Source organism: Stenella coeruleoalba, assembly GCF_951394435.1.
Source record: "Stenella coeruleoalba genome assembly, chromosome: 2".
NCBI lineage: Eukaryota > Metazoa > Chordata > Mammalia > Artiodactyla > Delphinidae > Stenella > Stenella coeruleoalba.
The window spans coordinates 50,787,094-50,800,133 of record NC_137147.1 but is presented as its reverse complement, the minus strand read 5'-3'; positions in this window follow the sequence as shown (position 1 = coordinate 50,800,133).

Below are 13,040 nucleotides of genomic sequence, written 5' to 3'. Positions count from 1 at the left end.
CTTTCTTCCTTTTTTTTTTATTATTACTTTAAAAATTTTTTAAGTTACTTTTTGGTTTTGAGTTTAATAACTTTATTTTATTTTTTCTTTCTTTTTTTCTATTTTTCTCCCTTTTATTTTGAGCCATGTGGATGACAGGGTCTTGGTGCTCTGGCCAGGTGACAGACCTGTGCCTCTGAGGTAAGAAAGATAAGTTCAGGATATTTGTCCACCAGAGGATTCCCATCTCCACATAATGTCAAACTGTGAAAATCTCCCAGAGATTTCCATCTCAACGCTAAGACCCAGCTCCACTCAATGACCAGCAAGCTACAGTGATGGACACACTAGGCCAAACAAATAGCAAGACAGGGACACAACACCACCTGTTAGCAGAGAGGCTGCCTAAAATCATAATAAGGTCACAGACACCGCAAAACCCACCACCAGACACAAACCTGCCCACCAGAAAGACAATATCCAGCCTCATTCACCAGAACACAGGCACTAGGCCCCTGCATCAGGAAGCCTACACAACCCACTGAACAAACCTTACCCAGTGGGAGCAGACACCAAAAACAATGGGAACTACGAACCTGCAGCTGTGAAAAGGACACCCCAAACACAGTAAGTTAAGCAAAATAAGACACAGAAACACACAGCAGATGAAGGAGCAAGGTAAAAACCCAACAGATGAAACAAATGAAGAGTAAATAGGCAGTCTACCTGAAAAAGACCTCAGAATAATGATAGTAAAGATGATCCAAAATCTTGGAAATAGATTGGAGAAAATACAAGAAATGTTTAACAAGGAACTAGAAGAACTAAAGAGCAAATAAACAATGATGAGCAACACAATAAATGAAATTAAAAATTCTCTAGAAGGAATCAATAGCAGAATAACTGAGGCAGAAGAACAGATAAGTGACCTGGAAGATAAAATAGAGGAAATAACTGCTGCAGAGCATAATAAAGAAAAAAGAATGAAAAGAATTGAGGACAGTCTCAGACACCTCTGGGACAACATTAAAGGCACCAACATTCTAATAGTAGGGGTCCCAGAAGAAGAAGAGAAAAAGAAAGGGAATGAGAAAATATTTGAAGAGATTATAGTTGAAAACTTCCTTAATATGCAAAGGAAATAGTTAATAAAGTCCAGGAAGCACAGAGAGTCCCATACAGGATAAATCCAAGGAGAAATGCCAAGACACATATTAATCAAACTATCAAAAATTATATAAAAAGAAAGAATATTAAAAGCAGCAAGGGAAAATCAACAAATAACATACAAGGGAATCCTCATAAGGTAAACAGCTAATCTTTCAACAGAAACTCTGAAGCCAGAAGGGAGTGGCAGGACATATTTAAAGTGGTGAAAGGTAAAAACCTACAACCAATATTACACTACCCAGCAAGGATCTCATTCAGATTCAGTGGAGAAATTAAAACCCTTACAGACAAGCCAAATCTAAGAGAGTTCAGCACCAGCAAACAATCTTTAAAACAAATGCTAAAGGAACTTCTCTAGGCAGGAAACACAAGACAGGGAAAAGACCTACAATAACAAACCCAAAACAATTAAGGAAATGGTAATAGGAACATACATATCAAGAATTACCTTAAATGTCAATGGATTAAATGCTCCAACCAAAAGACATAGACTGGCTGAATGGACATAAAAACAAGACCCATATATATGCTGTCTACAAGAGATCCACTTCAGACCTAGTGACACATACAGACTAAAATTGAGGCGATAGAAAGAGATACTCCATGCAAATGGAAATCAGAAGAAAGCTGGAGTAGCAATTCTAATATCAGAAACAATAGACTTCAAAATAAAGACTATTACAAGAGACAAAGAAGGACATTCCACAATGATCAAGGGATCAACCCAAGAAGATATAACAATTGTAATTATTTATGCACCCAACATAGTAGCACCTCCTTACATAAGGCAAATGCTAACAGCCATAAAAGGGGAAATTGACAGTAATACAATCATAGCAGGGGACTTTAACATCCCACTTTCACCAATGGACAGATCATCCAAAATGAAAATAAATAAGGAAACACAAGCTTTAGATGATACATTAAACAAGATGGACTTAATTGATATTTATAGGACATTCCATCCAAAAACAACAGCATACACTTTCTTCACAAGTGCTCATGCAACATTCTCCAGCATAGATCATATCTTTGGTCAAATATCAAGCCTTTGTAAAATTTAAGTAAATTGAAATAATATCAAGTATCTTTTCAGATGACAACAGTATGAGACTAGATATCAATCACAGGAAAAAGTATAAAAAATACAAACACATGGAGACTAAACAATACACTACTTAATACCTAAGAGATCACTGAAGAAATCACAAAGGAAATCAAAAAAATACCTAGAAACAAATGACAATGGAGACACGATGACCCAAAACTTATGGGATGCAGCAAAAGCAGTTCTAAGAGGGAAGTTTACAGCAATACAGTCCTACCTTAAGAAACAGGAAACATCTCGAATAAGCAACATAACCTTGCACCTAAAGCAATTAGAGAAAGAAGAACAAAAAAAAACCAAAATTAGCATAAGGAAAGAAATCATAAAAATCAGATGAGAAATAAATGAAAAAGAAATAAAGGAAACAATAGCAAAGATCAATAAAACTAAAAGCTGGTTCTTTGAGAAGATAAACAAAATTGATAAACCATTAGCCAGACTCGTCAAGAAAAAAAGGGAGAAGACTCAAATCAATAGAATTAGAAATGAAAAAGGAGAAGTAACAACTGCCACTGCAGAAATACAAAAGATCATGAGAGATTACTACAAGCAACTCTATGCCAATTAAATGGACAAATTCTTAGAAATGCACAACCTGCCAAGAATGAATCAAGAAGAAATAGAAAATATGAACAGACCAATCACAAGCACTGAAATTGAAACTGTGATTAAAAATCTTCCAACAAACAAAAGCCCAGGACCAGATGGCTTCACAGGCGAATTCTATCAAACATTTAGAGAACAGCTAACACCTATCCTTCTCAAACTCTTCCAAAATATAGCAGATAGAGGAACATTCACAAACTCATTCTATGAGGCCAGCATCACCCTGATACCAGAACCAGACAAGGGTGTCACAAAGAAAGAAAACTACAGGCCAATACCACTGATGAACACAGATGTAAAAATCCTCAACAAAATACTAGCAAACAGAATCCAACAGCACATTAAACACATCATACACCATGATCAAGTGAGGTTTATTCCAGGACTGCAAGGATTCTTCAATATATGCAAATCAATCAATGTGATAAACCATATTAACAAATTGAAGGAGTAAAACCATGTGCTCATCTCAATAGATGCAGAGAAAGCTTTCAACAAAATTCAACACCCATTTATGATAAAAACCCTGCAGAAAGTAGGCATAGAGGGAACTTTCCTCAAATTAATAAAGGCCATAGATGACAAATCCACAGCCAACATTGTCCTCAATGGTGAAAAACTGAAAGCATTTCCACTAAGATCAGGAATAAGACAAGGTTGCCCACTGTCACCACTCTTATTCAACATAGTTTTGGAAGTTTTAGCCCCATGGAAGTTTTAGCCCCAGCAATCAGAGAAGAAAAGTAAATAAAAGGATTCCAAATTGGAAAAGAAGAAGTAAAGCTGTCACTGTTTGCACATGACATGATACTACACATAGAGAATCCTAAAGATGCTACCAGAAAACTACTACAGCTAATCAATGAATTTGGTAAAGTAGCAGGATACAAAATTAATGCAAAGAAATCTCTGGCATTCCTATACACTAATGATGAAAAATCTGAAAGTGAAATCAAGAAAACACTCCCATTTACCATTGCAACAAAAAGAATAAAATATCTAGGAAGAAACCTACCTAAGGAGACAAAAGACCTGTATGCAGAAAATTATAAGACACTGATGAAAGAAATTAAAGATGATACAAATAGATGGAGAGATATACCATGTTCTTGGATTGGAAGAATCAACATTGTGAAAATGACTCTACTACCCAAAACAATCTACAGATTCAATGCAATCCCTATCAAACTACCACTGGCATTTTTCACAGAACGAGAACAAAAAATTTCACAATTTGTATGGAAACACAGAAGACCCCGAAGAGCCAAAGCAATCTTGAGAATGAAAAACGAAGCTGGAGGAATCAGGCTCCCTGACTTCAGACTATACTACAATGCTACAGTAATCAAGACATTATGGTACTGGCACAAAAACAGAAAGATAGATCAATGGAACAGGATATAAAGCCCAGAGGTAAACCCACGCACATATGGTCACCTTATCTTTGATAAAGTAGGCTGGAATGTACAGTGGAAAAAGGAAAGCCTCTTCAATACGTGGTGCTGGGAAAACTGGACAGCTACATGTAAAAGTATGAGATTAGATCACTCTGTAACACCATATACAAAAATAAGCTCAAAATGGATTAAAGACCAAAATGTTAGGCCAGAAACTATCAAACTCTTAGAGGAAAACATAGGCAGAACACTCTATGACATAAATCAAAGCAAGATCCTTTTTGACCCACCTCCTAGAGAAATGGAAATAAAAACAAAAATAAACAATGGGACCAAATGAAACTTCAAAGCTTTTGCACAGCAAAGGAAACCATAAACAAGACCAAAAGACAACCCTCAGAATGGGAGAACATATTTGCAAATTAAGCAACTGACTAAGGATTAAGCTCCAAAATTTACAAGTAGCTCATGCAGCTCAATATCAAAAAAACAAACAACCCAATCCAAAAATGGGCAGAAGACCTAAATAGACAGTTCTCCAAAGAAGATATACAGACTGCCAACTAACACATGAAAGAATGCTCAACATCATTAATCATTAGAGAAATGCAGATCAAAACTACAATGAGATATCATCTCACACCAATCAGAATGGCCATCATCAAAAAATCTAGAAACAATAAATGCTGGAGAGGGTGTGGAGAAAAGGTAACACTCTTGCACTGCTGGTGGGAATGTGAATTGGTACAGCCACTATGGAGAACAGTATGGAGGTTCCTTAAAAATCTACAAATAAGGGGCTTCCCTGGTGGTGCAGTGGTTGGGAGTCCACCTGCCAATGCCGGGGACACGGGTTCGTGCCCTGGTCCAGGAGCATCCCACATGTCGCGGAGTAGCTAAGCCCATGAGCCGTGGCCACTGGGTCTGCGCGTCCAGAGCCTGTGCTCTGCAATGGGAGAAGCCATGACAGTGGGAGGCCCACATACCACCAAAAAAACCCCAAAAAAACTACAAATAGAACTACCATATGAGCCAGCAATCCCACTACTGGGCATATACCCTGAGAGAACCATAATTCAAAAAGAGTCATGTACCAAAATGTTCATTGCCGCTCTATTTACAATAGCTAGGAGATGAAAACAACCTAAGTGTCCATCATCGGATGAATGGATAAAGAAGATGTGGCACATATATACAATGGAATATTACTCAGCCATAAAAAGAAATGAAATTGAGCTATTTGTAATGAGGTGGATGGACCTAGAGTCTGTCATACAGAGTGAAGTAAGTCAGAAAGAGAAAGACAGATACTGTATGCTAACACATATATATGGAATTTAAGAAAAAGAAATATGAAGAACCTAGGGGTAAGACAGGAATAAGACACAGACCTAGAGAATGGACTTGGGAAGGGTAAGCTGTGACAAAGTGAGAGTGGCATGGACATATATACACTACCAAACGTAAAATAGATAGCTAGTGGGAAGCATCCGCATAGCACAGGGAGATCAGCTCGGTGCTTTGTGGCCACCTAGAGGGGTGGGATAGGGAGGGAGACACAAGAGGGAAGAGATATGGGAACATATGTATATGTATAACTGATTCACTTTGTTATAAAGCAGAAACTAACACACCATTGTAAAGAAATTATACTCCAATAAAGATTAAAAAAAAAAAAGCTTGAAAAAAAATAAAACTGCCTTGCCCTTACAGTTAAAAATATAAATCTACTTTAGGGATAAATGAGACACTGTGGATGCATGGGATGTTTTATCATATTTTGACATAAAATATTATGTCAATATGAAATATTAAGATGTCTATTACTGAAAAATAAATTTTCAATTTAATTACATTCCAATCAAAACTCACTGCAGCTCCAGTTAAAGATGGTGATGGGGCTTCCCTGGTGGCGCAGTGGTTGGGAGTCCCCCTGCCGATGCAGGGGACGCAGGTTCGTGCCCCGGTCCGGGAGGATCCCACGTGCCGCGGAGTGGCTGGACCCGTGAGCCATGGCTGCTGGGCCTGCGCGTCCAGAGCCTGTGCTCCGCAACGGGAGAGGCCACAGCAGTGAGAGGCCTGCGTACCACAAAAAAATTAAAAGATGGTGATGGAGGAAAACCCTGAACTCCGCTCCTGCCGCAGACATGCCCAATTTACAGCTACATATGGAACAATTTCCTTTGAAGAAAACCCAATATTATTTGAGTGACTCATACACATCAAGTGAATGTGGGGAAATAAATCCATATTGAAGTACGTAGACAAGGGTCAGATATCACTTCACCATAAATCCTAACTCCAGCACAGGAGCCCACAGTTTGGAGGAAACTCAAAACCCCAAGCTTCTCCTTGAGCTACCCAACTTTTAAGATCTGCACCTGAGACACAAGCCCCCAAAACATCTAGCTTTGAAAGCCAATGGGACATGTGTTCAGGAGACCAACAAAGCCATAGCAAACTGAGAAACATTTCTTAAAGGGCTCGTGCACATTAACACACACACCTCAGAGTCCAGCACAGCATCAACCAACTGCAAAGAGCCCAGACTTTCCATGAAAGAGTCTTATTTGCTTATTTTAAAGCAATGACCTTTAAAGGGGCAGGCATATAATTTAACACACATCTGTGGGTCTCCTGAAATACTCTCCATGGATGGAGGTTGGTGGCTGCCATCTTTGTGCCCTCCCTCTGCCTTGCTCCAGCTCACCAGTATCTCCCAGACAGGAGTTTGTATCCTCATCTAGCACCCCAGTTTTTGTGGCTGCCACCCAGAGGATGTTCTTTGACCACCTGGCTCTGGTGGCCAGCAGGGCTTGCATTCCTGTGCCCCATGGAACAGTCCTTGGCCAATTACCACTCCCAGGGCACAGCACAGAAAATAGACTAAAGCACATACTCAGTCTTTCTGTGAAAGAGGCCTATTTGCTTGTTCTGGAGCCTGAGGGACCAGCTTCTGGTCTGGCACACATGTAGGATCCTACTGAGATGCTCTCTAGGGACTCCAGGGATGGAGGTCAGTAAATGGTATCTATTCATTCTCCCTCTGCCTCACTGGAAGTCACTAGTATCTCTTGGAAAAGAGCTTATACCCATCTGGCACCTGATTTTTGCAGCTGCTGCCCACAGGACACCTCTAGCTCACCTGGCTCTGGTGGCCAGTGGGGCTTACACTTATGGGTCCCGGGGGACTGTAATCAACAGAGACATTCTTAACCAGCTACCATTCCTAGGGCACACCAAGAAGCAACAGAATGAAGTGCCTAGTCTTTCTGTAAAAGAGGCCTATTAGTTTATCTTCATAGCTATGGCCTGAGAGGCAAGCTTCTAATTAAACACACTTCTTAGGGCCACTTGTAATCTTCTCCAGAGACCTCAGAGGGTAGGTGCTAACTTTGTACTTTCCCACCACCTCCTTCCAGGGTATCACCCGGATGGAATTTTGTATATGCTGCCCCAGTTCTTGTGGCTGCCACCCAGGGATGGCAGTTGATAGCCTGTCTTTGATAACCAGGGGGACTTAACCTTGTGGTCCCACAGGACTCTGTGTGTGTGTGTGTGTGTGTGTGTGTGTGTGTGTGTGTATTTTTCAAAGCTACTGCCTGAGTGTCTGGCTTTCAGTCAGCCTGAATCTAGATGCTGACTGAGATCTTCTCCTTTGGGACACTGACAAGTCCTGGCACATAGTCAACCACTAGAATCCACTAAAAGTAGGCTGGTTGTATGATCACAAAGGTTTGACAGACAAACAAGAGCTAGGGCAAGGAATAATGATAAAGTTCATCTCTTACACAAGTCTACTTTTTCAAGAATGGGAGAGGTAGCTGTTTTACTTAAAGCATAGAAACCAACACAGAGAGTCAAGGAAAATGAAGTAACAGAGAAATATGTTCCGAACAACAGAACAAGATAAAATGTTAAAAACATATCTTAACAAAATAGAGATAAGTGATTTACTTGATAAAGTATTCAATACATATCAGAGATATAAAAAGGATCATAAAAGGCTACTATGAATAAATATACACCAACAATTTGGACAACCTAGAAGAAATGGATAAATTTCCAGGAAAATAAAACCTACCAGACTAAATCATGAAGAAATAAAATATGGACAGAACTATTACTAGTTAAGAGACTGAATCAGTAATCAAAAATTTGCCAACAAAAAAAAGTCCAGAACCAGATGGCTTCACTGATGAATTCTATCAAACATTTAAAGAAAAATGAATACCAATCCTTCTGAAATTCTTCCAAAAATCTGAAGAGGAGGGAGTACTTTCAAACTCACTTTATAAGGCTAGCATTACCCTGATATCCAAAACCTGATGAATATAGATGAAAAAATCCCTAGCAAAATGGTAACAAACAACATTCAAGAATACATTAAAAGGATCATACACCACGATCAAGTGGTATTTATTCCTGGGATGTAAGGATGGTTCAGTATCTGCAAATCAATCAATGGGATACACTGTGTTAACAAAATGAAGGATAAAAATCGTGATCATCTAATAGATGTAGGAAAATATCTGACAAAATTTAACATCAATTTATGATTAACAACTCTCAAAAAAGTGTGTATATAAGGAACATACCTCAAAATAGTAAAAGCCATATATGAAAAGCTCACAGCTGACATGATACTCATGGTGTAAAGCTGAAAGCTTTTCCTCTAAAAATCAGGAACAAGACAAGGATGCTTACTCTTGACTTGTTGAATATTTATTTAACATTGTACTGGAAGTCCCAGCCAGAGCAGTTAGGCAAGGAAAATAAATAAATAAATAAATAAATAAATAAATAAATAAATAAATAAATAAATCATCCAAATCAGAGAAGAAGTAGTACAAGAGTAGCCATTTGCAGATGACATGATATTACACTGAAAAACTCTAAATACTCCACCAAAAACTTGTAGAAGCAATAAACAAAATCAGTAAAGTTGCAGAATACAAAATCTATATACAAAAATCGGTCACATTTCTATATACTCATAATAAACTATCAGAAAAAGAAATTAAGAAAACAATCCCATTTTTATTTGCATCAAAAAGAATAAAATACCTAGGAATAAATTTAACCAATGAGGTGAAAGACCTGTACACTGAAAACTTTAAGATATCAATGAAAGAAATTGAAGAAGATACAAATAAGTGAAAAGATATTCCATGATCATTTTCTGGATTAATATTGTGAAAATATCCATCCTACCCAAAGCAATCTATAGATTCAATGCAATCACTATCAAAATTCCAATGGCGTTTTTTACAGAAAGAGAACAAACAATCTTAAAATTAGTTAGAACCACAAACGACCCTTAATAGCCAAAGAAATCTTGAGAGAGAGCAAAGCTGGAGGCATCACACTCCCCAATTTCAAACTATATTACAAAGCCATAGTAATCAAAACAATATGGTATTATTGGCATAAAAACAGACACATAGATCAATGGAATAGAACAGAGCCCATAAATAAACCCACACATATATGGTCAATTAATTTATGACAAAGAAGCCAAGAAAATACAAGAGAAGTCTGTTCAATAACTTTTGCTGGGAAAAATGGACAGCCACATGCAAAAGAATGAAACTAGACCTGTCTCTTACACCATATACAAAGTAGCTCAAAATGGATCACAGACTTCAATATAAAACCTGTAATCATAAAACTCCTAGAAGAAAACATAGGTTGTAACCAGTGTAACCTGGATATTGGTTTTGATGATGATTTTTTTGGACTAGATACCAAAAGCAAAGGTAACAAAATCAAAAATAAACAAGTGGCACTACTTCAAACTAAAAAGCTTCTGCACTGCATAGGAAACCATCTATAAAGGCAACCTACCAGGTGGGAAAAATTATTTGCAAATCATATATCTGATAAAGGGTTAATATCAAAATATATAAAGAACTAATTCAACTCAACAGCAAAAGATAAATTAATAAACAATTCAATTAAAATTGGGCAGAGGATCTGAATAGGCATTTTGCAAAGACATACAGATGACCAACAGGTATAAGAAAAGGCATTCAATCATCACTAATCATCAGGGAAATGCAAATCAAAACTAGGAAGAAATATCACCTCACCCTGTTAGAATGGGGTATAATCAAAGATAAGAAATAACAAGTGTTGATGAGGATGTAGAGAAAAGAAAACATTTTTGCATTGTTGGTGGGAATATAAACTGCTGTAGCCACCATGGAAAACAGTATGGAGTTTTCTCAAAAAAATTAAGAACAGAACTACCATATTATCTAGCAATTCCACTTTTGGGTATTTATCTGAAGAAACCGAAATCAATAACTTGAAAAGATATCTGCACCCCCATATTCATTGCAGCATTGTTTAACACTAGCCAGGATTGGAAATAACCTAAGTGTCCATTGATGGATCAATGGATAAATAATATGTGATACATACACACAATGAAACATTATTCAGCCATAAATAAGATGGAAATCTTGCCATTTGGGACAACATGGATTTACCTTGAGGGCATTATGCTAAGTAAAAGAAGTCAGATAGAGAAAGACAAATACTGGATGATCTCACTTATAGGTGGAATTTTAAAAATGTTCATAGATACAGAGAACAGATTGGTAGCTGGCAGAGGGAGGGTAAGAGGTGAGGAAAATGAATGAAAGGTATCAAAAGATACAAATTTCCAGTTGTAAAATAAATAAGTCATGGAGATATAATGTACAGCATGGTGACTATAGTTCATAAAACTGTATTGTATATTTATTATATATTTGAAAGTTGTTAAATAGTAGATCTTAAAAGTTCTCATCATGTAGTAACCTTGTATATCAATGGATGTTAACTAGATTTATTGTGGTGATCATTCCTTAATATGTACAAATATCAGATCATTATGTTATATACTTAAAACTAATATAATGTTATATGTCAGTTATATCTCAATAAAAAAATCCCACTGCAACTTTTTTGGGTAGCTTTCCTAATTGACTTTAATGTTTATCTGAAATAATAAAACATGCCTTGACACAAAAAATATGAAGAAATAAGGAAATATTCCTAGAATATTAAATGTCACAAACTAGATAATGTTAACTACACTCCCACTAAATAAAAGTTGAAAACCTGTACACACACATACACACACACTTGATATAAGGCAGCTATCAAGGTAGTGAATATCTGCAAAACCAAATTCAGAAGCAGGAAACTCAGAGAGATGAGCCTCGCTCATGGAGCAGCTATTTCTCTGGGGACTATTGCAGATTCTGGAAAAGGTCACTTAGCCTGAGAAATTGTGCCTTGATGATAATGTAATGTCAATGTTAGACTTCATGACAAGTGTCATGTTACTAGAGGAACGAAAGTTGCAGTTCAGACCTGATAACAAGCCAAGTCCTGATAAATCCTTCATGCTTTAGGGACCACATCCAAGGAGTAAGTGTGCCCAGGGCATAGTCTCATTCTCAAGGGGACTGAAGTTAAGGTTCAAATACTATTAATTCCTTAGAATTGTTTACAAGTAATCCAAGATTGCTAGTGTCCTAGTGTTCTGCCAGAAGCATATGCAAATCCTCTCTGAATGAACATAATATTATCCTAGGCATCATATGATTAAAACTTTATAAGCAGCAAATATCACCCAATAAGAAATATCAGGACAATGAGGAAATAAAAGAATATAAATACAACAAATTGAAAAATACACAATAGAAATAGATACACAGAGGAACTGGATAATAGAATTATCAGATGCAGACTTTAAAATAACTGGTAAATAAGTTAAAGAATATAAAAGACAAAATCTAGAACCTTAATATAAAAGTAGAATATATAAATGAATAGAAAAAAATAAAATAACCAAATTAAGATCTCTGAAGATGGGTTTAATAGCATATTAGGCAATGCTAATCAGTGAATTGCTAACCAGAATATAGGTCAGAAAAAAAATATACAGAAGGAAATACAGTGTTTTAAAAAGAATGGAAATTTTAAAAACTAATGTAAGAAAGGTGACACAGTGACAAGACTAATTTACATGTAATTGGTGTCCCAGAAAAGAGCAGAGAAAGAATCCTTTGACCTTGCCACTCATTGTGGTAATTTTGTCCATCTAGCTTCTGATGTTTAATAATCTCTCTTACCTGCCCAGTTGCCATCAGTGAGCCCATATCTGCAATGTCATCTCCTATCATGAGTGTTTGCATATGAAAGAGACCCACCACTGATTTCTTAGTGACCCTAACCACCTTCTCACTAATGCACTCATTTTTGCATTAGTAAATAATGTATCTTCTGGGCTGTTCATGGAACATAATCATTTGATGGAGTTTTTCGCCTTACACTGTATATTCACTCCAGCATTCCTACTTATCCAAGCCTTTTAATCCCTTCCTTCACTATCTGTCATGGCAATTCTGGTAATTCTACCACACTAAATGTTAGCGATTGCTTTTTCCATGCTTCTAGAAGTCATCTTAGTAGCATGTTTGTAACATCTTCTGGGGTCCTTGTCAAGGTGTTGAATCCAGGGTCCTATGAGAGTACTCTCAAATGAATAATCTCTTCCTTATCCAATTTTGTGTTTCAGCCCCTTGATTAAGAGTTCTCAGAAATCTAGTCCCATGCTTAACCTCTCAGCTCCTGCCAGAACACACAGGCTAAGTCTTGCTGTACACTCTTTTGAACATAGGCCCTTTCCTCTTTTATCAGACCCAGGTGTCCCCAGCTGAGTTATGACTTAACCCTAGTTACTCTCCTAGTAGACCAGAGGGGCAGTGCAGGCAGATCCTGAG